Below are 25,149 nucleotides of genomic sequence, written 5' to 3'. Positions count from 1 at the left end.
GTGTCTTTTGATGCACAAAAATTTTAATTTTCATGAAGTCCAATTTGTCTATTTTTTCTTTTGTTACCTATGCTCTTAGTGTAATACCCAATAAACTAAATCCAATGTGGTGAAGTTTTTGTCCTATGCTTTATTCTAAGAGTTTTATTGTTTTAGATCTTACATTTAGGTCCTTGATCCATTTTGAGTTAATTTTTGCATGTGATATAAGGTAAAGGTTCAACCTCATTCTTTTGCTTGTGGATATACAGTTTTCTCGGCACTATTTGTTGAAAAGACCATCTTTTCCCCATTGAATGGTCTTGGCACCCTTGTCAAAAATCATTTGACCATCTATCTGAGATTTGTTCTGGTTCTCTATTTTATTCCATTGGTCTATATGTCTGTCTTTCTGCCAATATCAGTGTTTTGATTACTGTAGCTTTGTAGTAAGTTTTGAAATCAGGAAGTGTGTCCTTCATTTTTGTCCTTTTTCAAGACAGTTTTGGCTATTCAGGGTCTTTTTTCTTTTCTTTTTTTTTTAGAGAGAGAGAGTGGGGGAGGGGCAGAGGGAGAGGGAGAGAGAATTTTTTAAAAACATTTTAGAATTTAAATTCAATTAATTAACATATAATGTATTATTGGTTTCAGAGGTACAGGCCTGTGATTCATCAGTCTTATAAAATTCCCAGTGCTCATTACATCACATGCGCTTTTTAATGTCCATCACCCAGTGGGGAGAGAGAATTTTAAGGAGACTCCACGCCCAGTGCAGAGGCTGATGCGGCGCTTGATTGCATGACCCTGAGATCATGACCTGAGCTGAAATCAAGAGTTGGATGCTTAACTGACTGAGCCACCCAAGTGCCCCATTCAGGGTCTTTTGAGAGTCTATATGAACTTTAGGATGCGTTTTTCTATTTCTGCAGAAACATCATTGGTATTTTGATGGAAATTATATTGAATCTATAGATTACTGTGGGTCGTATTGACATTTTAACAATATTAAGTCTTCCAATCCATGATCATGGATGTGTCTCCAAATATTTATTTATGTCTTTTTACGTTTCTTTTAGCATTGCTTTGTAGTTTTCACTGTACAAGTCTTTCACCTTCTTGGTTAAATTAATTCCTAAGATTTTATTCTTTTTGATGCTACGGTAAATGAAATTATTTTTATAATCCTTTTCAGATTACTCATTGTTCATATATAGAAATGCAACTGATTTTTGTGTGTTGACTTTGTATCCTGCTACTTTGCTAAATTCATTTTAATTAAATTCATTATTTCTAATAGTTTTTTTGTGGCATATTTAGTGTTTTACACATGATATCATCTGTGAATAGAGATACTTTTACTTCTTTTTCAGTTTGGATGCCTTTTATGATATTTTCTTGCCTAATTGCTCTGGCTAGAATTTTCAGTACTGTGTTGAATAGAAGTGGTGAAAGGAGACATGCTTGCTTTGTTCCTGATTTTACAGGAAAAGCTCTCAGTCTTTCACCAGTAAGTATGATGTTCATTGTGGGTTTTCATATTTGACTTTTATTATGTTGAGATATTTTCCTTGATCCCTAGTTTGTTGGAACCCAAGGATGGTTCAACTTACAGAAATCAATCAATGTAATATGCTCCATCAACAGAATGAAGAAAAAACCCCATATGATCATCTCAGTTAATGCAGAAAAGACATTTGGCAAAATTCAACACCCTTTATGATCAAAGCACTCAACAAACTAGAAATAGTTTGCAACTTTGGGGTCTCTTGAATTTTCCTGAGTATGAACATTAAAACAAACTCTACTGTATATTATTATCATTATTTTATAAATGGGCATTTTAGCATAAGACTCATTTGGGAAGGACAAATTCTTATTCATTCATTCAACAGAGAGTTAATCAATAGATAACACCTACTGTGTGCCAGGAACTGTGCTAGATGCTGAGAATACAATGGTGAAGGAATAAGATGGATATGTTTCCTGCTCTCTTGGATCATTAATCTGATGGGAAATAAATCTGATGTCTAAAAATAATCACATTGAGCAAACAAATTTATAAAATAATCTCAAGCCACTTAAGTGCTATGATGGAAATAAACCAAGAACAGAGAGTTAGTTGACTTACCAATACACCATTGTTAGGGAAGCAAGTCAATGAAATGAATTAAAAATGGAGTTGGTGGATACATAAATGTCTCTTATTATGTTTTATACTCTTCCATATGTTTCAAATATTTCATGATTTGGTAAAATTTTTTTAAATTAAAGTAAAATGAAGAGGGATTCTACAGCTTATTTGTTTGCCTTTTTCTTTTTAGCCCCAAACTCAGATTGTGCAACATTTTAGAAATTTATTATGTGAGAGGTGGTTTCCAACTCTACCTGCACATCTGAATCACCTGGAGCACTTGTTAAAAATACAGATTCCCCAGCCCCATGTCCAGAGATAGGTTAGGGAAAGGGCTCAGGAGTCTGTTTTTTATCAACACCCAGATGATTCTCATGTAGCCATGTAGAATTCTCATTTGGGAATCACTGGGGCAAAGCAAGGAGCATTGGTAGTTGTGTACCTAGAAAGATGCACATATTTTTTAAAGACCTTGCCATTTAAGAGATGACAAGAAGATAATTTTTGTGAAAGGGAGAAATCTTTGTAACATGAAGAATTAGCTAATTAATTCTGTGCATCCAAATGTGTATACACTGTATTTGCTTCAAAGAGGGCACATGTAAAAAGAAATTTTCTAGGAGCATTTCTCCAACAGTGTAAGTTAGTCCCTGTAATGGATAGCCTATCCATTAATTTCATCTTAAAACCAGTTTGGATGTGTTAAAGTAATGCTTTAGTTAGTATTTTTGGTTAGGTCACAGAGGCCTATGAAGTAAGGTCACAAGCTCATCTCTGGATGCACCAATGAACTATGTTATTTCTCTGGCCATGCCCAGTCCAAGCCCTATAGACACCAAGCCCATGCAAGCCTCTCTCTGATGGTGGCATCATGGTGTCCTGTCTGTTGGGTTTTCTAGATATTACCTTTCTGGGCTCCAGCAGTACCCATGCTCTTTTCCCCCACACCTCCAAATCTGTTGCCCCACACCCCCGCGCTTTGACAACCAGAAGGAACCTAGAGAAGCTTCCAAAGGACTTTGCCAATATTTGGCACATCAAAAGGGTAAATGTCAACCAGGACTACAACAGTCCCTATAAACTCAAATTTTAAATGATTGTGCTATTTTAATGCTGTCACTTGTTGTTTTGTTTTGTTTTGTTTCTAATCAGTGTTTTTCTGTTGCCTTTTCTTCCTTCTCCTTCTTCTATACCAGGAAGCTGAGCAGGGCAGCCTGTCAGGAAGGGCTGCTTCCTGCTTGAGTGCTCTTGGTGAGGAAAGCCCTGTTCCCAAATTTCTGAGTGCTTTTGGGCCCCCAAAGGATAGCCAATATGAGAGTGACTGCCTGGTAATTGAGCTAGCAGATGCTCCCCAGCTCAGGAAAAAAGGCTGCCCTGGGCTTTGTCACTTTGTTGAGAGACAGCTGTATGTTTGCTGGCCCTTCCTGTCTGGTGAGGGAGGGAAGGAAGGAAGGAGCAACTGTTCTTTTTCCCTCCAATTGCACCCAAATCTGTAATACATGGGGCTTTCTCCCAGAGTGACTCAATTTCAGGTGTCAAACACATTTATCTAATGCTGTCTATTAATTTTAATGAGTTAGGCAAACGATGATGGAGAGACACATAATTCTCTAATCAATAAAATTGATTAAAAATGTAATAGTGCAGGCTATTAACTAGGTGTTTATCAAATAGCAGCTAAAGTGAGCTGGGGGCACCAATGGTGTTTGATATAATGCTGGAGCAGAAATACCTGGATTTGATGCCTTTTATTTGGGCCACTTACCTGTGTACATTTGAATGATTTCCTTGACTTCTCTGAGCCTTGATGTCTGCATCTGCAAAATGGAAATAATATGACTTGCCTTCTAAGTTTGTTACAAAGATTAAATAAAACTTTATACAAAAGCATCTAACACAGTGTCTGGCACCTATTAGGTATTCAGTAAATAATAACTCATGCATAATGCCACCTATAGACAGCGCTTTACATACCTCACTTAATTTAATCTTTACAAGAACTCTGTGAGGCAGGCAGCGTTAAGATCCCCATTTTACAGATGCAGAAACTAAGGCACAAAGAAGTTAAAGAAGCTTGTCCAAGGTGTGTGTGTGGGGGGGGCAAGGGCAGGGGCAGGGAGAGAGGGAGAGAAAGAGAGAATCTTAAGCAGCCTTCACACCCAGCATGGAGCCTGATGCAGAGCTCAATCCCAGGACCCCAAGATCATGACCTGAGCCGAAATCAAGAGTTGGATGCTTAACCAACTGAGTCCCCCAGGTGCCCCCCCTTTGCACTTTTAATGCATGTTTTCTTTCTAACCACCCTGCCCATGACTACAAAATGCAAATTTTCAGGCCTTTTCAGGACACAGAAAAGCAGGTGCTTGTTCAGACCTCATGGACTTTCTCTCACATTATCTATAAACTGAATAATATGTCACAGGGGCATCAAGGAGTAGAGTTATTCTGGCCACTGTGCATCTTGTTAAGTCAAATGGCCAAGGTCAAAAAGATATGTGGCTCTTGTTTTCCTGTCCTGGGACTTCAAATTCTGCGCCTTTCCCTTCCCCTTTCCCTCCTCCATCTTGGTTTCAGGCAGCCCACCTTGCAAAACATATCCCTTTGTCACAAAAAATATAGGATCGGAATGTGTGGATGGATCCATTCAGACTCATCACTGCTAGAGACATCTTTATAGACAAAGAATACATTATAGTAAAAAATGGGAGCCCTTCCTGGCCCCAACATCTGCTTATAAAAAAGGGTTTCAGAAAAATCTGCTCTGCTCACATCGTCTTTTGGTTCCCTTGGGGTTTTTTGTTTTGTTTTGTTTTGTTTTTCCTGTGCCTGCCCTTCTATCATAACTTTTGTTTAGGGGATTTGGCATTTGTCTATGATTTATGAAACACCGAAGAAAACTCTGGCACTTATTTCAGGGTTACTTAATAACTATTAGAATCAAGTAGAATTAAAACACGATTTAGGAACTCAAAAGATAAAGCACAACATCTGGCTATCCCTGCCTATTTCCAAAATTATGTCTCATGAAAACTTGCTCTCTCATAAAATGTCATTATAGCAAATTATCCCAATAAAGATCCACTCTGGGGAGGGAGCTGGAACACAGCAGGCCAAATTTCGACAAGGCTGGATCTTTATCAGGCAGCTATACACTTCTAGAATTTTATTGTGAAAATAATCCCACAGCCCCAAATTTAACGGTATAAAATAATAACAAACACACAGTCCTCCTAACAACTAGTTAATGTCTAAGCATGTTGAGTGTTGCATAGAAAAGAAAGTGGATTTAATGGAAAATTCTGATTAATGCCAATTTTGAGTCTAATAAAGTTCCTTTGCTAGCTGCCTAAGTTATTAAAACTTACACTTAACCTATGAGCCTTTGGCTTTGGAAAACACACTCCTATGAGGACATTTTAAAAATATTGACTCTCAATTGCTGCTTTTTAAAGTCTTTTACCTCCCCCAAAGTCTTGGTTTTCTAGTCCGTGCTGTGGTGACCATTTGTCCTAACTCCCTGTTGGCTCTTGAAGCTGTATTGTGGTATGCTTTCTCTTTACCATTATTATGAGACTGGATTTTCTTTTTCCTTTCTTCCTTTTTTTTTTTTTTTTTTTGAGACTGGATTTTCTAAGTGCTCAAACCCATCTGCTCTGAAATGGACTAACGGATGTTATGGGGAATGACTCCATTGTTTCAAAATACTTTAAAAAGTATTTCCCTTGTAGGATCTAGCAGAACTCTTAATCTTTTTTTAAGATTTTATTTATTTATTTATGAAAGACAGAGAGAGAGAGGCAGAGGCAGAGGGAGAAGCAGGCTCCCGAGCAGGGAGCCCAATGTGGGACTCGATCCTAGGACCCTGGGATCATGACTCTTATTGATCATGTCTTACTGTTAGTCAATAACTAAGAAGTAAACAAGAGCAACACAAAGCTCTGCGAAAGTAAAGAAAGAAGTTAAAGTAAGCACAGATTTAAATTTTAAAATCCGTTACGTGTCATTGATCTCATACCAAAATGAATTGCCATAAATTCTTTTAGGACTGGAAAAGAATATATTTTTACTTTTAAATCATGTTCACGGATGTTTCAAAGAACTTCTTCCCAGGTGGGAATCAAGAAGAACCTTTTCTCCTGTATCCTTAGAGCTCAAAAACTATCCTCTCTCTGTATAAGATCCTAGCTCTCAGTGACATGGTGGGGTGGGGCATGGGGAAGACCATGACAAAACAGGATCTGAGTGGTCCTACAGGCATGTCTGAACTGAACCCTTCTTATCAGGGAGCATCATTGGGAGTCAATAAGATTTACTTACATCTTGGAAGAAACTCAATATTTCTCCTGCTCTATGCAGGAAAAAAAAATTCTCTGAGCAAGTCCCTGTGAGATTGCCTATGAATAAAATATACTCTCTTTTGTACATAAAGTCAATGCCATGTACTTTAGCTGCCTTTTAAAGGGCTCCCTGGTTCTTGGCACTGCTCTAGATCATTCAAACTATGGTGTGAGTGTTAGGAAAAATAGTCTTTGGTGTTAGTTAGGTAAGGGTTCAGCCCCATTTCAGACATTGCTACCTGTGTGCGTTGGGCAAGTCTCTTCATATCAGCAAGCTCAGTGTCCTCCTCTGTATGGTTGGGGTGATAGTATTAAACCTACAAACCTCACAGGCTGGCTGTGTCAGTTCCACAAGAAACTGTGTGAACGTGTCTCATATAGTGTCCAGAGGAAGCACAAAAAAATATCAGTTCTCCTCCTGATACTCTTCCATCTGAACAAGTGAGGTGATAGTGGGTTTGGAGTCCCGGTGCAATGATCGGTTAACAAAAGAGTTAAATTGACATTACTAATGCCCATGCCAATATTTGCCGTGCCACTCAACCACAGTATTACCTCCTCTTGCCAAATTTACAACAGAGGCAAATGCCAGGCCCAGGCTGAGTGTCTATTCCCGAATCCACAATAGGCTAGACATGTTCAAAACCATATTCCCATCTGCCTCCGCCTCTGTCTCCCACCCTGGCTGAGCACAGTTGGGGAAACAGGTTAGAGTTCTATGATCCGTCTGCTTCATCTTTCAGCTAACCTGCTTGGGGTGGCCATCCTGAGTCACCAGAACATTCCTCTTCACTTCCAAGTTCTCCCAGGTGGTGTCAGTTTGGGATCCCTGAGAAGGAAGCTGGTGGGACAGAGCTGCAGGAAGGGGAGTCTGGTAGTCCTGCCACAGAACCGCTAGTGTGCTCATTGTGAGCCACACACTGGGCCCAAGGCTTTACTCACAGTCTCAAGTCACTCTCCTACAAACCCTATGAGGAAGGTGGGATCGGTCCTTCCTCGCTCAGAAAGATATAGCAATTTTTTTTTTCACTGTCACATAGCAAGTAAATGGCAGAACTGGGCTTAAATCTACATTGGCTAATTCTAGGAGTCAGCACTGTTAAGAACTCAACAACTGGAGAAATCCAGAAGGACTATGTGAAAGATTTTCCTAGGTTTTCCCTCTGCTATACTCTCGGGCTGCAGTCTCAGTGTATATCTATCAAAGTACACTGCATGTTGTATTTTTATTATTTGTTCATACTTTGTCTCAAAGCCATCTTATTGATCTTTGTACAGCCAGAATCTAGGCACAATACCAGAGTTCTTTGGACAGCTTTATACAAATAATGTCTTTTCTTTTGGGTTAAAGAGAAGCAGATTGGAAGACAAAAATCATGCAGCCTCATTGCTGTCCCCTGATGTTCTGAGAAAGAGTGACATTCAAGGTCCTATCTAGAAAAGACAACTGGAAAAGAAATCTCCTGGGGCCTGAATTCCTGGGTTATGTCCTGGGCAACTTTTAGCATCAGCTTAGTGGAAGAAGAGAAATATACCAAAGTGGGGCGCCTGGGTGGCTCAGTTGTTAGGCGTCTGCCGTCAGCTCAGGTCATGATCCCAGGGTCCTGGGATCGAGCCCACATCGGGCTCCCTGCTCGGCAGGAGGCCTGCTTCTCTCTCTCCGACTCCCCCTGCTTGTGTTCCTGCTCTATTTATAAATAAATAAATAAATCTTTAAAAAAAATTGGGGCACCTGGGTGGCTCAGTCGGTTGAGCGTCTGCCTTCGGCTCAGGTCATGATCCCAGGGCCCTGGGATCGAGCCCCGCATCGGGCTCACTGCTCAGCGGGAAGCCTGCTTCTCCCTCTCCCTCTGCCTGCCATTCTGACTATCTGTGCTCTCTCTCTACCTCTCTGTCAAATAAATAAATAAAATCTTAAAAAAAAAAAAATTAAAAAAAAAAGGAAATATACCAAAGCGCCAGCCATGGTCATCTCTTTGATAATAAGAGTGTATTTTTATAACCAATGAAGATAAGCATGTATAAAAGTAAAAGTTTAAAAATTAAGTTATTGATTAGGGCTCCCATCATTTTCTGCTCATTCTATCCTAGTTAGTGGGAGGGCCTGAAAATTCTGCCGTTTCCTAGGTTGTCTCCACAACTGATATGAAGTGGGAATTTGATAAAGTTTTCTGAGGAACTGGAAGATAGAGGCAAAGAATGTCTTCTAGGAAATAAACAGTCTAGGTTTGGGAGGCTGAGCTCTCTAGAGAGCAAAGTCTATGTCAGTTACGGCATTATAACCACATCACACTCAACACACACACACACACACACACACCCTTTTTTCTATGAGCAATACTGTATAACATAGTACTATGTATATATATTAATTACCAATATCACTATAAGAGTAATACAGTAATATATGGTAATACAGAAATAATGCTATAGAGTAATACCTGTTCATTGTAGAAATTTTGAAAAATACAGAAGAGGAAGGAAGAAAAACAATCATCTAGATTTTCACCTGCCTGAGAAAGACACTGTTATCAATTGGGCAATTTTCTTCCAGTTTTAGCATATATATTAGAACCAAACACGGATCGTACTGTAGACATTGCCTTTAGACAAACTACACAATATTTAAAGATTTTATTTATTCACTTGTCAGAGGGAAAGAGAGAGAGAGAGCAAGTGAGCACAAGCAGGGGGAGCTGCAGGCAGAGGAGGAGCAGGATCCCCACTGAGCAGAGAGCCCGATGTGGGAGTGAGATCATGACCTGAGCCAAAGGCAGACACTTAACCGACTGAGCCACCCAGGCGTCCCAAGACCACACAATATTTAAAGGATGCTGCTCTGGGTGTCCAGAGCTCTTTATTGACATGATACAGATGTGGTACAATACTACCTGGCAAGCTCCAACTTTGGGAGTTTGGACAAAGGGAAGGGAAAGCTCAAATGATCCAGGCAAGGGCCTAATTCCAGCCTGAACAAGAAATTTCCTGGGTGACTTCACAGCGATGGCGTAACACCAGCTCCGTGACAATGATTTCTGGCCACTGCCAGAAAGGATAAGAGCTGACCCAACCAAGTATAGAGGACTCCAGGGAATATATAATGACAAACGTTTTAGCTAATACTGATCCACTGGAAAATCAGATTCCTTCCCAACAGATGCTCAAATGAAGCCTACAGAGCTCTTCAGAGAGACACGGTCTTTCAGCACAGAGGGCTGTATTGAGAAAAATGAAATGTCTTGGGGTTTGGAACTTAGCTATAAAATGCACACTGTTGACAACTGGTTTCTCCCCACACTCTAAAGAAGTAAATTTGTACAGAGAAAGGGCTGGACTAGTTTATTAAGTGCAAGATTGAGAGCCAGAAGCTCAGATCAGGCCTCTGCTGCTGACTTAGTATGCAGTCCTCATGTGGTCATTTCTCAATCTCTTTTCCAGAAAAGCTGTCAGGGTTGACAAAGTGATCACTTGTGGGTGGCTTGGCTCTGGGAGAGTAAAGTTTTGGGGTTCGGTCTCTTATTGCGTGAATTCCTCAAGGCTATTTCCAGATAGAATGTGGTTTTGCACTAACACAGGATGAAGTTCGTGGCTGAGCACTATGGAGGTGGTTTTGGCCAAGGCATCAGTCATAAGACTGTTAAGGCTCAGCTCAGCAATGCTCAGTTTTCTGGAACCTTTCTCTGAGAAATGTGTACTTAGTGTTATCTCAGGGAAGCTTTGTATAAACAAAAAAGCCTTCGTAGCACCAGCCCCAAAGCAGTTCCTATAAGTAAGGGAGAGGCAGACTCTGCAGTCCAGCCGTCTCCTGGATACTGGCCCGCGGAGACCTCAGATTCTCCTTTCCCGAGTAGGGCTTGAAGCAATGTCCACAAATGAGCAAAGAAAAGCATCTGCTCTGAGCCAGCATTTCAGACTGTTACAGATGATGAAAATGTGCTTGAGGTCTGGAGCTGGGGAAATGTGTTTCTGTTCACTCAGCTCCCATTATAACCACATCTGTTATCAGTAGGGCAGGCTGTGTTCGTATTAATAGGCACCACTTTCTGAAGCCCACAGTTCTCCGCCGTGATGTGTTGGCTGAAAGAATTAAACAGAGAGGGCTGAGAAAACCCAGCTCGCTATGCTGGTAATATTGCCCCCTGGATCTTTCTGGAAGGCCTTAATTCTGGGCCTAGCCTGATTTATATTCTCGTCATTGAAGAACCTAATCTAAAAGCGAATCAGGATAAAAAGCTGTCCGGTCTTTTGTTCCTGGCTTCTCAGGCATGCTACCAGGTTTGATCAGTTCAAAATGTCCCACTTTTCCACCTTCTTTCTCCACAGATGGTCTTATGTTTCCTTTGACATTCCCTCAACTAGTATTCTATGGCTAAATGGTTTACAGTAATAGGATCATCCAGTGTTAGAGTGGGACACGACTTCAGGGATTCCCCCTACTAGAGGCTCTCAGAAACTCTACTCGTGGTAGGAGGTGACTCTGAGATCACCAGGGGAGGGGAACATGAGAAGAAACCGAGAATATACCTCTGACATACAACACACACACACACACACACACACACACACACACACACACACACGTGTTCCTGCACACGTGCATGCGCATGAACCTCCACCTAAAGCCACCCCTCAACACTTCACTGGAACAAAGGGTGATGTGGCTAAATAAAGTTTGAAACCCTCAGTACATTTTACCCCCTAATAAATTCCCAGAGAGGTTAGCTGACTACCCAGAACACTTGGTTACTTTGTGACAAAGCCAAGATTAGAGTCCAAGTGTTCTTACAAGCTTTCATTCATCCATCCATCCATTCATTCGTTCATTCACAAATGTTTCCTGTCCCAGTCATTGCACTAATTGCTTTATCCAAAAAGACTTATTTAACAATTTAAATCTATCATATTTATTCGAAAAAATTTTCTGTGAATTTGAGCATCAGGTTACATAATAACTTATCTTGCAGTGACTTCGTTAAAGGCCTTTCCTCATTAAATATCACATTTCTTCTGATTGCACTGAGGTATTTGTGGTAAAGTCGTACTACCATTTAAAGTATGTGGAATATATTAACATTTGCAAATTCCATTTGTTTTAAAAGCATCTTTGTAGTTTGGGCTAGTGGGGTCATAGTGGGCACATGTGCAATTGTATAATACCACTCTGTACTGAGTTTCTTTCAATGAAGGCAACATTTTCAAAATGAACTATTTTTTATGAATCTGCTTTGCATAGTCGTGATATACTGTGCATAGCTCTGTCAGTACACCAACCACATTATTTTATAACCATCTATTCATGTGTCTGCTTCTCCCGACAGACTATGAGCTGCTTGAGGGCCATGACGGTCTCACTTATCTCTGTATCCCCAGAAGAACTCAGAACGGGTTCTTGATAAATGTTGGTGGTGGGGGTTGAATCATACACAACACCTCTCTACACATTTTTGTTTTCTGACAAGGACAACTTTATGAAAGATCGTATCCCCTGTTGAAATGAATCCTCCTAAAGTATGATACAGTATCACTGGCCTTGAACAAAAGAGTTTTATGATTAGCTTTTTTAGATCGAGACCAACCTGGGGCGCCTGGGTAGCTCAGTCGGTTAAGCATCCAACTCTTTCGGCTCAGGTCATGATCTCAGAGACGTGGGATCGAGCCCCTCATTGGATGCTCAGCGTAGAGTCTGCTTGTCCCTCTCCCTCTGCTCCTCCCCCTACTCTCTCTCTCTCTCAAATAAATAAATAAATAAATCTTAAAAAATAAAAATAAAAATAGATTGAGACCAACCTTTTGAATGAAATTTGTTTAAGCTTTGAGGGGAGATGGAAGAAAGTGCAAGAGGGTTCTCCACTATCTTTCCTCTTTCCTCTAAGTATTTTAACTGCAAAAAGAAACCTAGCAGTCTGTTCTCTTCTTTCAACACTTGTCTTCTCTAGGGAAACTACGATACATATGGAAACTCTTTTATGATAGACATTTTCAAGCATGCATAGAAGTTGAGAAAACAGAATAATGGATGTCCTTTACCATCAAGCAAATTCAATAATTATCAACATTTTACCACTCTCATTTCATCTATCCCACATCCACTATTTAAAACTATGTTAAATTAACATGATAGGATATTAAAACTACAACTGTGAATTACGACCATATTGGCAATGTTAATATGAAATAACACTTAATTACAACCACTCAAGTAACAAGTAGACATTGACCATAACTATATAAAATGATAAATTTAACAAAGATAGGAAGAAAATCTGGAATATTACAAATTGTTCATGTTTGGTATCTTTGTTCAAAGTCTTATTTTAAAATATCTCTTGTAAGAGCATTCTAATGTTTCATGCTCATTATAATAAGAAAAGTTTTCCAGTTGTCTGTGTCTCCAAGATTTCTATTTGCCCCTAATGGCCATTCTCTCTTTCTCACTAATAGAACTGCCAATTTTCACCTGGGGAAAAGGCCACCTGGAATAAAGCCTGCATTTCCCTGCTCCTTTATTGATAGATGTGGACATGTGATTAAGTTCTGGCCAATGAGATATAAGTGAAGGTGTCATATATAAATTTAAGATGTCCTTAAATGCTCTTTGTCCCTTCCTCCTACCTGTTGGCTGTAATGCAGATATGATGGCTGGCACTTAAGCAGCCCTCTTGGATCATGAGGTACACTACGCCAAGAATAGAAGGTCAGTGAGAGGGCTAGATCCCTGATGCCTTTATGAAGATATCAGTTCTGGACTACCTCCTTCAGACTTCTTTCATATGAAAGAGAAATAAATTTCTATTTTATTTCTTAGGCTTTTAGTCCTTAAACTTTTTTTATTTAAAGAAAAATACTGGTTAATACATTTATTGGTGGTTAATTTCCTCATTTAGTTCTGCACACAGAACCTTTATTGTAGTAATTCCTAGTCTCCTATATTTGATTTTCAAAAGAAACAAATCCTTTAAACTGTATCATTAAAAAATACTTAACAAATCTGAAGCAGTCTCTTAAAATGTAAACTCAGGTTAAGGATTAACAGCATCCTAAACCATTTGTCCTTGCAAACAGATACACAGAAAAGCCATCTGGTAGATCATGTCTTTCTGGGTCATTTGACGTCCTGAAAAACCTTTTCTGTTAGTAACGTTATGGGAAAATATAGTTGTCCTTCCAAGATTCAGCCAGAGTCCTTGTGTTAGTCTGCTTGGGCTGCCATAACAAAATACCACAGTCAGGGTGGCTTAAACAGCAGAAATTCCCCCCCTACCCATCCCCCACAGTTGTAAAGTCTAGAAGTCCAAGATCAAGGTGTCAGAAAATTCAGTTTCTGGTGAGAGCTCCCTTCCTAACTTTATACACAGTTGCCTTCTTGCCCTGTGCTGGGAGCAGGAGTGATTGTGGGTGGGAGGAAGCTCTCTGGTGTCTCTTATTTTTTTTTTTTTTTTAAAGATTTTATTTATTTATTTGACAGAGAGAGACACAGCGAGAGAGGGAACATAAGCAGGGGGAGTGGGGGAGGGAGAAGCAGGCTTCCCGCCGAGCAGGGAGCCCGATGTGGGACTCGATCCCAGGATCCTGGGATCATGACCTGAGCCGAAGGCAGACGCTTAACGACTGAGCCACCCAGGCGCCCTCTCTGGTGTCTCTTCTTAAAAGGACATTAATCCTATCAGATTAGGGCCCCATCCTATGATCTCATTTAACATTCATTACTTCCTTAGAGACCCATCTCCAAATACAGCCACATGAAGGTCAGGATTTTAACATATGAATTTGGGGTGGGGGGGAGGAGGACACAAACATTCAGTCCAGATACTCTTTTTTTTTTTCTTTGAGATTTGAGAGAGAGATTGAGCATGAGAGAGTACAGGCGCAAGAGTGGGGAGAGGGGCAGAGGGAGAGAGAGAATCTCAAGCCGACCTGGTACCCAGAACAGAGCCCAAGGCCGGGCTCCATCCCATGACCCTGAGATCAGGACCTGAGCTGAAATCAAGAGTGGGAAGCTTAACGGACTGCGCCACTCAGGTACCACTGTCCAGAACATTCTTAAACTGTCTCAAGTGTTGCCTCAATCAAGGCGAACTGGGGAACGGCAGAGGCCGGGAAGAGGGGCGAGAGAGGGCAGCTGCAGAGCTCCAGAAAGCAGTTGGTGACAGCAGCTTGCTGGCACCGCCCTAGGCTTCCCCACATTCCTTCCCTCCAGGCCTTCGCAAGCTGCTGCCCAAGACAACCCTGCCCAGCGCAGGCTCCGATTTGGCGTGCGGCGAGGGTGTGTATGGTCCGCCTTCCCAGAGTCCTTTTCCCCTTCACCAGCCGAAGCGGCTAATCAGTGTATCTCATTTCCTTGACCACACGGATGGGCTTAGTAGTGGACACGTGACCTAAGCTGACCTCACTGGAATGGATCTTAGTCGTCTGGGGGGAGCCTTCGGAAAAACAACGGTTGTCTTTTGGTCAACTCAGAGTAAGAATATGAGGCTGGAAGACAGCAGCTGTCTTGTCAGCACAGGGACAGGCCCTTACCTGAGGAGAGAGGCACATTCTTGGTGACTTCCGGTAGGCCCCGGCACCAGCTTGTGCTGAAGGCAGGCCGGCCTCTAGGCTTCTCAGCTAGCTAAGCCGGTACTCCGGTTTGCTTGCGGGGAGGGTTGCCAGATAAAATACAGGACATCCACTCAACCTTGGAGGTCAAATAAACAAGACAATTTTTTATTATAGACAGTCTGAATATTGCATAGGACATACTTATACTAAAAAATTATTTGTTGCTTATCTAAAACAGACATTTAACTAGATGCTCTGGTTTTTTTTTTTTTTTTATTTGCTAAATCTGGCAACCCTACTTATAACTAAAATCTATTAGTGAGGAATGGTCACACTCAGTGTTCATGAGGGGATCTGAAACCTGTTTTGGTGAATGGGAGATAGGCGTCCCTTCCTGGGTCTAGATGTTACAGAATGACAAAGCCAGAGGATGTTGCTACCAGCATTGTTTTCAAAATAGAGTATCCTGCGTTGGCGTTAACAGAGCTGACATGGGTGTGTTAGTGCAAGCAGACAGGGTATGACGTGAGCCAAGGATTAGCAGCCAGAGGGAAAGCCCAGACCTAGACATACACAGGAATAAAGATCAAGGTGAAATACAGCTGAGGCACATCAAAACCACATTTCATTCACTTTGTATCCAACAGTATAGGCAAGAAAGGGAAAGAGAGGAACAACGAGAGAAAGAAAACAGCAGTTGAAATGATGTGGATGACGAGGGCCGTCCTGAAGACGAGTGGGGGGCAGGGCAAGAGTGACCCCTCTCTCCAGTGGCCTTCCGCAGGGCCAGATGGGCGTGGGGGCACACAGAGCAGAGGGTCATATCACTAAACACAAGGGCCGTGGAGGAGCTCTGCACCAACAGGAGTTAGACCCGCTTCTCTCTCCTCTTCCACCTCTAGCCTCTCTCCACTTAGGATGAATTCTGGAAAAATCCCTGCTCACACAGCCTCTAGCTTGTGGCAAATATATGAAAATAATGTTCTTCACTCTCTGGTTTGAGGTTTGGTCCAAGCTGTTGTCACCAGCTCCGGTTTTAGTTTCTGGCCTACAGCTGTCTCCTCCCCCAAGCCAACCTCTCACACTCTCCTCCTCGGTGCAGCCTCTATTGCCAAGGCCACATGATTCCTCCCGAAGCTTCCAGCCACAACCCACAGAGGTTTGGGATCGGGACTGTGCCCCTCCCCAAGCCTGATACTCCTGCGCCGTGCAGGGCACATAGTACACGATGACCATCAAGGGAAACCGCACTCTTCAACCCAGTGCCTTCCCTCCTCAGCGAAACCAGATGGCAACTCACTCCTCTTTCTTCTTCCAGCTCCTCTCCCAGAAAAGAATCCGTCTGACGAAGGCAGTAATGAGCACTGTAAGTTTTCTGTTTACGTCAAAGAGGAGAGGAGGAGAGAATTAAGGTCCTACAACCCCAAAGTGAAAGGCTTGAAATCCACCCTGGATATTTCTGTAATCCTGAGTCCTTTTTCGGTGCTTCCCTCCTCCTCTTCCCCCTCCCTCCCCCCCTCAACGAACACACACACACACACACACACACACACACACACAAGCAGTTCGACTGTGTTCCAGTTTCCATTTTTAAATGGTTCATCCACCCTCAGGGCCATGCTCTGGAAGACAGAAGTCTCCCTGTTAGATTTCAGATACATGGGGGAGGAGTGGTTGTTTCAAGCCATAGGTCTGGACCCAGACTGTCTGGATCAAGTCCTAGCTCAGAGACTTTGGAAGGGTGTGAATTTAGGCAACTTACTTTTCTGTGTCCTCATCTGTCAAATGGGGATAATAGTATCTACCACGGACCATTGTCATGAGGATCAAATGCGATAATACATAAATCTTAAAACAGAACCTGGCCCCCTATAGGTGCCATACATGTAATGTAATTCTTTTCAGGATTTATCCTCAAGAGATAAGGTACCGACCACCATCGACCCTCTGGAATCTAACCCCCATCCCAAGTACATTCCTTCTGAGGATGGTCCATGCTCACAACCAGAGGATTTGTGGTAAATAAAAAAATTTTAATTGAAATGTCTTTAAACCAATATTCATTCATTCATTCAGTCTCAGTGAAATTCCTCCTCACAACAGCTCGGTTTTTAGTTTACTGACTTCTAATCAGTTAATGTCCTCCATTGGAGCCACCCTGAAACTCTTCCCCATGCATTAAATCACATGACCTCATTCCAGATTTTTCCTACAACCTCTCTGTGTCTCTTTAGTACATGCACCAAATCAGGCCAAGCAAGAGCCCTGGCTCCTGGCTCTCATCGTGTTCCCTCCTGTCAAATGAGATGGCATCAGGACATCACAAAAGCACCTTCACAATTTTAAAAGAATCTGGAGGAGCATAGGGGCAATACAAGCCACAGTACATCCTGAAGCCTGAAATGTTTCTGAAGACAGCTCTCCACCGATGCCTCAAAGCCCGGCTAGAGTGGCAGGATTTCATCGAGCTTTGTATGTCCCCATGGTAATCACCATACGTGCAAAGCTTATAAATACATACTAAGAGAGACTGAGCTGAAAACATGCTGCACGGAGAGTGAGGAGAGCCAGGTCTAACCCCCAACCCTGTGGCTGAGCAACTCTGGGGAAGCTATTAATAGCTGTCTGAACGAGTGTTTCAGACCGCATCAGTGTTTCTCAAAGTACGTGCCTCAGGTCACCTACGTCAAAAATCAATGGTCACGCTTTTTTAAAGTGCATATTCTTAGGTCCCTCCGAGAACTACTGAATCAGAATCTCTGGGTAGGGGGACCAAGAATCCCACTGTCAACAAGATCCTCACATGATTTTTAAACACCCTGAAATCTGAGACTCACGGGGCTTTATGATCGATCCCTCCAGAATGTTAGACTTCCCTGCTTATTCACACAGGTTGGAATTTGATTGCTTCGGACCCAAAGAATCATCGCAAAATGAGCAACACCAGGCAGGATATGTTCTTCAGAATACTCTTTCATTGACACACACTTACCCAGCACTTCCTAAGTGTCAGGCACTATTCTTGGGATACATCCTTCAAAAGAGAGAAAAATGCCTTTCCTCATGGAGTCGACATTCTAGTGTGTGAGAGCAGAGATAATAAGCTACTAGTAAATCTAAAGATAGGTGAATTTTATAGCATGTTAGTTGGTCATAAATGTGGTGGAGAAAAAAACAGAGCAAGAAAGGGGCAGTTTCCAGATGAAGGGATATTACAATTTCTTCTAAATTATATGTACCTGCAAAAATCAACTTGTATATTACAAAGGCCTAACAGGTAGGCCCACTGCACCTTGGACTTGAGGAATGTAGTAGATGTTCATGCCCCATCCAGATCCCCTTTAGGGCCAATATGCCTCATCTGCCCACTCCCCAAACTCCCCTCCTCCTTACCCACCCCCTTCTACTACCCTGTCCATGACTCACTGACTAGTGACGCTGCCTTGCCTCAACGTGGGGTTAACTTAGGGTGTCATCTGTGCTCCCCGAGCTTCTCAGGGAGGCCACGCCTTCCTAGTCATCGCCCTGCCCCATCCTGCTTCCCTCACTCCCCTTGTCCTGGGAGCGCCCTCTGTAAATCACTTGCTCAAGAATCCCTGTCTCAAGTTCTGTTACTCTAGGGAAGATGGCCTACGGCAGGCCGCAGTCCATAGGATAAGATAGTCACTTGAGTGGACCAGGACGACTGAGGGTTGTGATGGCTCACTCTCCCCCAAATCTTCATTGTTCCGTTTTCACCCTCAATTGATATGTAGCATTCAGAGTCTTTTTGGGTGCCTGATATCGCCCTGCAGAGAAAAACAGGTGAGGCGCTCTGAGAAGCACTCACTACCTGGTGGCTGCCCTCCAGTTCTCTCATTTCTTTACTCCTTCAGCCACAGACATTTCCGGAGGGCCTACAGTGTGGCAGGACGGCGCTGGCCTCGGGGACAGAACATGAGGGCCTCGGCCAACCTCATACGCTAGGACCCCAGCGTCCCTTTACTGTCAAATCCCTAGTACTTGAAAATGACCACACATTCCGTACTATGGCTTAAAGATGCCTTAAAGATGATATTCATATAACTTCCTCACCAGCCATGCTTTCTTAAAAAAATCCAACTTTAACACATCTCTGCTCAAATCAATAAGCCTTCCCACGTTGAGCGCCCCTTTGAAGCACAAAAAGGGGCGGGGGTGGGGGGCCCGCCAGCGGCATTGCCAGCGACATGCTCTGAGAGGCTAGGAACACGCGCGCGCCCGTGGTTTTCAGCACAAAAACAAAAGCCCTACTTCTCCTTCCGAGATTCCACTTTGCACATTCACCACATCAGAGACTGATTTTCTTAATGCCGTGGATGGATCCTGAAGCAGACATTCTTCACAGTCCTGACAGCACAGACATCCCCCAAATATTTGCAAGATGAAAAAAAACATCTTGGGAGGTTTTCCTCTAAAATAACATTTGGTAATATAACTTTTCTTCGCTCCTGGCATTCGGGGCAGAGGGGAGCAACATGGAAAAACTTAAAGGGGGCCCATCCATGGAAGTGTGCCAGGGGCCTCGGTGGTGAAGGCCGCCCTCCCTGCGGGTCTCAGACGGCTGAGGCTATGAGGCCTGCGCCCAGAAAGGGGGTGGTGGTGAGTGTGGGCAGAGCCCCTCCAGAGAGAGAGCTGAGCCCCCCCTCGCTCTGGTACAGTCAGAGCCTCCGTGAAGGCTTTAGGAACATGGTTTCCAACAGATGAAAGAGAACACACAGTTTCTCGTACCTACGGGGCTCAGGTCATCGCACTCCAAAAGGATGCGGAGAGAGGAGGCACCTGCTAGAAGCAAGAAGGAAGAGCCCACCGCTGACTCACTGCTGAGGTGTCATGATTTCAGCAGGCTCCCCGCAGGTAGGAAGACCGGCTGTGTTACAGGTCCCTCTCTCCTGCAAAGGAAAGTGCCTCTTCCCAGCTCGTCTCTTCCCCTCCGCCCCCAGCTGTCTCCCCACGACAGGGGGGCCTCGGGGGTATTGCTCAGCTAGCACAGGGGAGCTTGTTAAAACACAGGTTTTGATTCAGTAGCTCTGAGTGGGACCCAACCGTCTGCGTTTCTAACAAGCTGGCAAGTGGTTCTAATGCCCACGTGGTCTCTGAACCACCCTGGGGCAGCAGAGACCCAGCGGGTTCAAAACTTAGCCACACGAATGGGAGGAAAGTGGCCTCATGTGGCCATTACATTGATAAAGGGTTTTTTTTTTTTTTTTTTTTTTTTTTGGTGACAGCAGATCTTCGCTCTTATCCCCAGCAACGATCCCAGAGATAGGGTGCTGCTATCAGCCTTTCTTCTTGTCCCTAACTTTATCCATCACGCCGGCAGGCAGTAACTAAGTCCTTCCTGCCTCCTGTGACTGTGCCCAGAGCCGGCCCCCTGGAAGAGAACATTCACGAGACACAAAGCGTAAAGGGAAATCTTGCATTCACTAGGCGATTTTCTGCTCCAGCTCCAGCTCGTGCTGATTCAGGAGCCGCGACTCAGCAAGGCAGGCCTTTTCTCTGCGATGTCCAGGCTACGCTGCGAGCCGGCTCGGGCTTCCCCTCTCCAGTGGAGTGTGCTTTGCATTCAACAGCCGCCGCAGATGAAAGGGCCATTTGCCTCTAAATTGCATAAATTGCTCTTTCTTTTATTGCTCTCATCACAGGAGCGGCCCTAAAATTGGCGTGAAGGGCTCCCAGTCTGCAGGCTCCCTTGTTTCCCAAAGCTTGCTCATTTTTCACGGCTCTTGAACTCTCCCTCTCAATTCCGCCTGCCTGAGTGGGCGAGACGGCAGAGGACGGGGTGGGGGTAGAGGGTGCTCGTCAGCCCCGGCTGAGAGCAGCCCTGGCGAGAAGCCGCGGGATGGGAGGCCTCGTCAGGGGGAGCGGAGCCCGCGCTTGGTGTGAGTGATGACTCCGGGATCACCAGAGAGTCCGAATAAGGGGCAGTTTGCATAGCAACCAATATCTGCTTGAGTCGCTGATGGATGTTTACTATATTATTAGAAAGGAGGCTGAAGCCATGACGATTCCTCAGTGGGGAAAGACAGATTGACACAGACATGAAAGCTGTCAAGTCAGAACGAGGCTCGCCCAGCAGCGTTGTCTCCAGATTTTGTGTTCTTTGGTTCACGTCACAGAGGATGAGGCAGTCTATGCAGACAGCTGCTCAGAAGCATCATAGCATTAATCAGAGAGCGCCCTGCTGGGTGGGGAGGGGGGTGGGAAATGGCCTCAGGGAGGGTAATGACAATCTCTCTCTCTCTCTCTCTCTCTCTCTCTCTCTCTCTCTCTCTCTCGGAGGTCACCTCAGCTCACCAAGAGGTCCTTGAGACCGTTCGCGCTGGGACTGATTGACCTCTATGAGGCCGAGGCTGGGCTGACAGGTCCTTCAAGAAGCTGGATCAAAATAGCTTCCCTACCTGGACCCCATAGGACCTTCCGGGGGGTATTCTCAAGGGTGTAGGTTTGGCCTGAGACCCATGCTTGGAAAAAAAGCCCTTTAAGTAGATGAGGGAGTTAATATGTTTAAAGAGCGTATATCAGCACCCAGCCTTATATAAATACTAGCTATTACTATTATTAGGCAACCCGATTCACTCGGGAGGTACCCCTAAACCCATCTGGAACTGAATGGCATCAGCCTGTCAGAAGTAACCGTCTTCCCCGAACCGTAAATCAGAGCCTCCACCAGCCTGTCATGATCAGTGTAATCTATGTCACGTGAGTTCTTCATTGATCATTGATTCTTTACCTCAGTTTTCTCACCTGTGGAATGGGGGAGTAATAAGAGTATCAGTCTTCGTGGGTTACGGTGAGGATTAAATGCTTTTGTGGGTGTAGAGCACTCAGCACAGTGCCTGGCACATAATTAATGCTACTGTATTGTCACATCTTTGGAGGTATTGGGTGTCATTGGCCATGTATCTACCAGGAGAAAGAGGATGGGGAACCACTACACTGGATTTTCTATTGGTTATTCCATCAGTAAATTGGTCAGTATTTACCCAGGGCTTTCCCGGTTGAAAACTCTATGCTTCCTTTATGGAAAACCAATTCTGTGTATCTAGGTTGAAAAAGCTGATACTTTAGGGATTAAGTGAATACCAAAGCATTATTTATTTATTTTACAAAGATTCAATACAGATGTCCTTTCAAAATTCAGCTTCTTTAGTGCATTCTAAATGTAACTCAATTAACGCACTGATTTCATGGAATGTTCCAGAATACCCCCAGAACTTGTCCTGCTATTTCAGTACAATCCAAACTTCAGAGTAACCAAACAGCCCTCATGGGTGAAGGAAAGTTCTTCTATATCAGAGTCATAGAGGAATTGAATTATGGAAGAAATGGCACAGTTAAAAAAATTACCATTCCGTGGTGGTCATCAGTAGAGGATAGGATAGAGGCTAATGAGGAACTTTATAACAGAGAGCTCAGGCTATTTCCAGCCTAGATCACTGATCCATCTTGGCAACGCCTTAAATGCAATCAGACGTTATGAACCTCCAAATCCAGCATACAAACAGTATCACCAGTGAAGTGTACTTGAAAAAAGTTGAACTTGAGTCAAATCCAGCCATTAATTCTAATTCCTCATCTATAGAAAATATAGTGGGGAGAAGGCCATGTTAAATGGCATCATGAAAAAGGAATCAATGAAAGCTAGGATGTAAGACACTAGAGAATCTGATTTGGTTTCTTTCACAAGTCAGTTACTTGTAAAGAAAAATGCAGGAAGTACTCTTCTAGATTAAAAGTGACTTAAAGAACACTTGAGACGTAACCACCAAATAAACTCAATAGACTGTTTGGATTCTGATTTGAGTAAACAATTGACATGTGGCCTGGGCTCCACCAATCAGACACCATGCGCGCATGAAACTTCTCTTAGAAAGTGGGTAATGTAAGGATGCCAGCACCATCTAGAATCTATTTTTTGGTGAAGTTGGTAGAGGGGACTTTTTTGGCGGTGGCAGTAACCGAAAGGTTGTTTTTGGTGCGGAAGTGCTCCTGGTGCATCCAAAGGCAGTGGAAGTTGTAGTAAAGGAAGTCCCTGGTCTAAGCTGCAATGTTGTAAATTGCAGCACCAGGGCCTGATGGCCACGTGACCGCTTCCCCTCAAAACAGCCCCAAGCGTGTTTCTCCAGTCCTCCTGGTAATTCTTTCAGCTACCCAATACTCTTCTGATAAATTCCTTTTCTACCTGATTGAAGAAATTTCAGTGAAAGGAGTGCAGGCTTGTGAACCACAAATCATGTTTAAAGAATATACCCTGGAAGGAGAGAATGAAAAAAATTTTTTTGTGTGGTAAAGTATATAGATAACATAAAAGTTACCACTTTAACCATTTGTAAGTGTCCAAGTACTAGTACTAAGTACATTCGCCATGTTGTGTAACCACCACCGCTATCTACTTCCAGAACTTTGAGAATGAAACATTTTAACACGGATTCCTGTCTTTGAAGATCCTAGGTTTCTAGGTCACTTTTAATTCAAGTTAACAAAGCATTCACTAATTTCCACAACGTGGGCTCCACAGCTCTGCTCTTTATTGCTGTGCTGCCAGGACCGAGGAGGAGCCTGAAAAAATGGTCAGAGAGGATATTTTTTCATCCAGTCCTGTGCAGGCTGAATGATACATTGACAGGTGTGCCCACACACTGTGTGTGGACAGATGTTCCTTTAGGGGGAAGAAGCGGTTATTACCGAAGTTGTGAAGCTGCAATTCCCAGCCCGGCCCCTGGGTGTGGGGAGCTGGAAAAGCTAATTTAAAATTTTACTTTTAACCTGGGATGAAGCTAACAAAGTCTACTGAGGACCCACGTAGCTAGCATTAAAACAAGTTTCTGCTTCCTAGAAGTTCAGACAGGCTTTTGGTGATAGGATAAGAATTTCTAAGACTTCTGGGAGTAAAATTAGTTAAAAAAAAAAAAAACCACAATATTTGGTGGTGGAAAAGTTGGGGGAATCATTCATTCAACAGTATTTATTGAGAACCTGCTTTGTGCCAGGTTCTTTTCTGGGTACGGAGATGTCGGCCACCAACAAAACAGACATGTGGCTCCTATCTAGAGCTTCTAAACTAATGAAGAGAGGCAGAAATCAAACAACTGTTAGCTATGTCTGGTGGGGCAAGCGCTAGAAAGAAAAATGAGGTGGGATAAGGTTGGAGACAGTGACTAGAGGTGTATGTTGTTTTTAATACAGTCATCGTGGAGGGTCTCTGAGGTGGTGACATTTGAGCAGGGGCCTGAGGAAAGAGAGGGAAGGTGTCATATAGACATCTAGAGGTTCCAGAAAAAGAGAGCAGGAGGTGCAGAGCTCGGAGGCAGGAATGGGTTTGGCAGATCCCGGGATCCACAAGGTCAGTGTGTCCAGAGTGAAGCCAGAGGAGAGTTGCAGGCCAGAGGGTTCAAGAGGCAGCAGAGAAGATATTTTGCTCTGAATATCCTGAAAGAGTATCGCAGGACATGGCACGTACCAGCTGGGTCTCAGATGAGAGGTTTTCTTGAAAGAGTTTACCCTTCTGTAGGGCAAGGGGGACGAAGGGACCCCCTGCTCTTTCCTCCCAGGCTCTTTGATAGCTCCCCTCCTGAGTCCTAGCTATCAGGGTGAATCACCATTTTTTATTCTCTGGCTGCCTGGGCCTTAGCTGGCTTTTCCGCAGCGAGATGGGAGCCATTTGTTTGCCTTCTGCAAGCCCTGGGCAGAGTCTGTCTTGGGCCAACCCTGCTGTCAGCGAGCGGGTACAAGCGTTATCAAGAAGGTAAAGACGCAAGTGTGAGAAGACAAGGAAAGATGCAGCAAGGAAGGACAAAGGGAGGAGAGAGAACTTCAGGACAAAAGCCGGTCAAAGTGTGGGATGACGAGGGTCGGAGGACAATCCCCTCTCCCCCAGCAGTGTTTGCTTGGGCCTCCGGGAAAGTGATAGCTTGTATTTCTGCCTCATAGTGTCCCATTAATTTTCTTGATATTAAGAGAAGACGAGACTGCTGGAGCCGGGCAGAGTCACACAGTGGGTACCCGTGCTCCTCCCTGGGATGGGCGCGTGCTCCTCCCTGGGATGCTCACGCCCGTGCACTGGGTCAGATCTGAAACCGGCGCTCTGCAGCCAGCCGTTGGCACGCATGCCCCTGCACGGTTAAACACCTGAGTAAATATGGG

The sequence above is a fragment of the Halichoerus grypus genome, chromosome 5, assembly GCF_964656455.1.
Source record: "Halichoerus grypus chromosome 5, mHalGry1.hap1.1, whole genome shotgun sequence".
In the NCBI taxonomy this organism is placed as follows: Eukaryota; Metazoa; Chordata; class Mammalia; order Carnivora; family Phocidae; genus Halichoerus; species Halichoerus grypus.
The sequence above is the reverse complement of the archived record's forward strand: the minus strand, read 5'-3'. Positions refer to the sequence as shown.